Raw genomic sequence first — 4595 nt, 5'->3', positions numbered from 1 at the left:
GCTGAAGAATTGATGCTTTTGAACTGTGGTATTGGAGAAGACTCTTGAGAGTCCCTTGGACTGCAAGGAGATCCAACCAGTCCATTCTGAAGGAGATCAGTTCTGGGTATTCTTTGGAAGGAATGATGCTAAAGCTGAAACTCCAGTACTTTGGCCACCTCATGTGAAGAGTTGACTCATTGGAAAAGACTCTGATGCTGGGAGGGATTGGGGGCAGGAGGAAAAGGGGACGACAGAGGATGAGATGGCTGGATGGCATCACTGACTCTATGGACGTGAGTTTGAGTGAACTTCGGGAGATGGTGATGGACGGGGAGGCCTGGCGTGCTGCAATTCATGGGGTCGAAAAGAGTCGGACACGACTGAGCGACTGAACTGAACTGAACTGAATATTCCATTGTGTATATGTACCACAGCTTTCTTATACATTTGTCTGCCAATGGACATCTAGATTGCTTCCATGTCCTGGCTATTGTAAACAGTGGTGCGATGAACATTGGGGTACATGTGTCTCTTTCAATTCTGGTTTCCTTGGTATTGATTTTTTTTATCGTGAGTTGCCATTACCTTATCAGTGTTTTAAAGACCTCTTCCTGTTTTTAACTTCATGTTAAGATTCATTAAATGCACGGAATCTTCTAACTAGTTGAAGAGTCAGATATGCTAGGAAAGAATTATTTAACAGGTTCTAATACTCAAGATCCATAGAACTTTCAGTGTGGTACTAAAGTGTCTTTTCTGTCTATACTAATAAGTAAAACTATTTGTCATAAAATAAAAAATCACAGATTTCATACATACCAATGTATATAGAGAAGGCATTTCAAAGGGTGGGTGCTAGACAATGTCCCAGATGTGTGACTTCTTTAAAGGTTCTGCTTGGGAGATTAGAAGTTATATTGAAATCAGTGGCCATCTAACAACTTGACCACTGTTTCTGGGGTTGTATTTTTTAAACATAGCAGCCCTTTGGCTTAACCACAGAAGCATCTCATGAGTTATAGAGGAACTTGAGCAGAGTTGTATTTGTAAAGAAAGAAACCTAAGAAAAACAATAAACATTTCCGTTTTTATAGATCTACTTTGTTTTCTTCAAATTATGTTTTAGTGACAACTTGAAGGACTTGCTACCAGTGGCTGAAAACCTCAACATGGTTTCCTTGGCAATCAGTAGAATATGAAATGGAAATGAAAGGAAAGTTACCTAATGAAAAGCTCATGACTCCTGACTGCTCCTCCTTGATCCCCTCCAGATTAGAGGAAATTCAGTGGAAATAATGAGCCAGCGTGGGACTTGGAACAAGTAATCTGGCCTCCTCCCTGGACTGTCGATCAAACGGTCTATGTGCTGCCGCTATAGTGTTATTAATTCATGGTTGGATCGGTGTGAGATACACCACAGGAGAGCAAGGAAATCAGACTGAAAGATGTTTTCTCTTTAGGAAAGATGAGTTGTTAGATGGGGAATGCTTCTTCCTGAAGTCTGTGGGCTTACTCTCAATGTTTCACCCAGGCCAGATCCTCGCGTGGGCAGGTGTGATTCCTACTCTTCTTTTGTGGTATGACATTCTGAGTTCACTGTTGTTTGTTCCTCATGATTTCTAGTGTCTTTCTGTAATCACAGATAGTCAGAAAAGCCCTAAAGTCCTCTTATTGACATAGCATGAAATTTTATCTGCATTTTTTAAATTTAGAAAAATATTTTAGAATAAGAAGCATACACATTTTGAAAAGCATATGTATGAAGACAACATAGCAATGTTTTCATTACTTGTATCATATCCTTGAACCCTTTAATTTTTCTCACACCAGAAAATATTTTTAATTATATAATTTTTATAAAAATTTAGGTAGGCCTACTAACAACTCATTTCCCTTTTGTTACTCATCTTTTTTTTTTTTTTAAATATAGAGTTTTTGGTTCTTGCTCCCATATCTGTGGTTTGACGTTTATCCTCTGAATTAATTTCAATTCTTTCTGTTCTTTTACCAAAATACTTTCCTTTGTACATGCACTTGGAATTCTGTATCTCCTCATCATTTTGTTCTTCAGTTAGTTCAGTTCAATTCAGTTGCTCAGTCGTGTCTGACTCTTTGAGACCCCATGAACTGCAGCACGCCAGGCCTCCCTGTCCATTACCAACTCCTGGAGTTTACTCAAACTTCTGTCAATTGAGTCAGTGATGCCATCCAACCATCTCATCCTCTGTCGTCCCCTTCTCCTCCCACCTTCAGTCTTTCCCAGCATTGGGGTCTTTTCCAATGAGTCAGCTCTTCGCATCAGCTGGCTAAAGTATTGGAGTTTCAGCTTCAACATTAGTCCTTCCAATGAATATTCAGGACTGATTTCCTTTAGGATAGACTGGTTGGATCTTCAACCAACGGATTCTCAAGAGTCTTCTCCAACACCACAGTTCAAAAGCATCAATTCTTCAGTGCTCAGTTTTCTTTATAGTCCAACTCTTACATCCATCCTTGACTACTGGAAAAACCATAGCTTTGACTAGACAGACCTTTGTTGGCAAAGTAATGTCTCTGCTTTTTAATATGCTGTCTAGGTTGGTCATAACACTCCTTCCAAGGAGTAAGTGTCTTTTAATTTCATGGCTGCAATCACCATCTGCAGTGATTTTGGAGCCCCCCAAAATAAAGTCTGTCACTGTTTCCACTGTTTCCCCATCTATTTGCCATGAAGTGGTGGCACCAGATGCCATGGTCTTAGTTTTCTGAATGTTAATCTTTAAGCCAACTTTTTCACTGTCCTCTTTCACTTTCATCAAGAGGCTCTTTAGTTCTTCTTTACTTTCTGCCATAAGGGTGATATCATCTGCATATCTAAGGTTATTGATATTTCTCCTGGCAATCTTGATTCCAGCTTGTGCTTTAGCAAACCCAGCATTTCTCATGATTACTCTGCATATAAGTTAAATAAGCAGGGTGAGAATATACAGTCTTGATGTACTCCTTTCTTCCTTATAGGTAGTAATCTAAATCTAACCTTAAATCATGGTTTCAAATGATGAGGATCTATTAACTTATTTATACTTCTAACATCCTAAAAAGGAATTAAGGGGATTTATAATAACATGAAGTATAATAGGATGTATTCAATTAAAAGTAAGAAAAGTTGGCAAGGAAAAACTAATGTTGGAAAATTAAGAAGCCAAAGGTGAGATCAGTATACAAATACTTGCCAATTAGAGTCACACCTGGCTTGGTGCACAATCCTTGGTTTTTGTTCACCAATTTTAAATCCCCTCCTTGTAGGCTGAGGACTATAACCCACCTGTATGAGGGCTTTCCAGAGAAACTGCTGCTGCTACTGCTGCTAAGTCGCTTCAGTCATGTCCGACTCTGTGCGACCCCATAGACGGCAGCCCACCAGGCTCCCCCGTCCCTGGGATTCTCCAGGCAAGAACACTGGAGTGGGTTGCCATCTCCTTCTCCAATGAATGAAAGTGAAAAGTGAAATTGAAGTTGCTCAGTCATGTCCGACTCTTAGCAACCCCATGGGCTACAGCCTACCAGGCTCCTCCATCCATGGGATTTTCCAGGCAAGAGTACTGGAGTGGGGTGCCATTGCCTAGGAGATACATATCTTTCTATCTCTTAAGAAACTTAATGAATAGGCTCCATAAGGCCATTATGGAGGCTGAGAAATCTAAGCAGTTTAAGTTTTAATGCCATCAGCCTGCAGACCCAGGGAAGAGACAGTGCTGTAGTTCAAGTCAAATGAAAGCCAAGACTTCCCTGGTGGTCCTGTGGCTAAGACTCCATGCTCCCAGTGCAGGAGGCCCTGGTTCTATCCCTGGTCAGGGAACTAGAGTCCACATGCCTTAACTGAGACCTGGTGAAACTAAATAAATAAAGAACAATGAAGGCCATTTGCTGGCAGAATTTCCTCTTGCTCAGGAAGGTCAGGCTTTTGTTCTGTTTAGGCTTTCAGCTGATTGGAAGTGGCCTACCCACATTATGGAGAGCAATCTGCTTTACTCAAGCTCCACTCATTTAAATGTTAGTCTCATTTGAAAAACACACTTATGGAAACATCTAGAATAATATTTGACTACATGACTGGGCACCATGGCCCTGCCAAGTTGATACATAAAATTAACTATCATACCACTGAAATCTTCTCCTTCCTTGCCTTTACCATCCACTTGCCTTTTTAAGGGGTTACTTTTCCTCTCCCATTTTCCCCTAAACCATAAAGTTTCTCTTCATCCGCTCTTCTTACTCCTTCCACTCATGAGACTCAGAAGTCCATAGTTCATCAGGCCATGAGTTCCTATTTCCAGGATTGGGTGAACATTCTTTCTGGTGGCCAAAAATTGCTTATGAATAGGCTCCTAAGTTATCTTGGGCTTCCTGCTAATCTCTCCTCCAACAGCCCTGGTGCCCAGCCCTTTGTAAAAACTCCTTACATTGTTGCAAGTCTATTGTCATGAGCCACCACTTATGCTAAAGGGTTGTACAGTAGGAAGCAGCTTTGCCAGCCTTGGCCACATTTTCTGGGGCCAGTGACGCCAATACACAGGCCTGCAGCTTTAACAATTTACTTTCATCCCTAATGAGGATAAAAAGTGAAGTGAAAG

This window comes from Bubalus bubalis, chromosome 1 (genome assembly GCF_019923935.1).
Source record: "Bubalus bubalis isolate 160015118507 breed Murrah chromosome 1, NDDB_SH_1, whole genome shotgun sequence".
NCBI lineage: Eukaryota > Metazoa > Chordata > Mammalia > Artiodactyla > Bovidae > Bubalus > Bubalus bubalis.
Note: the sequence above shows the minus strand (reverse complement) of the source record.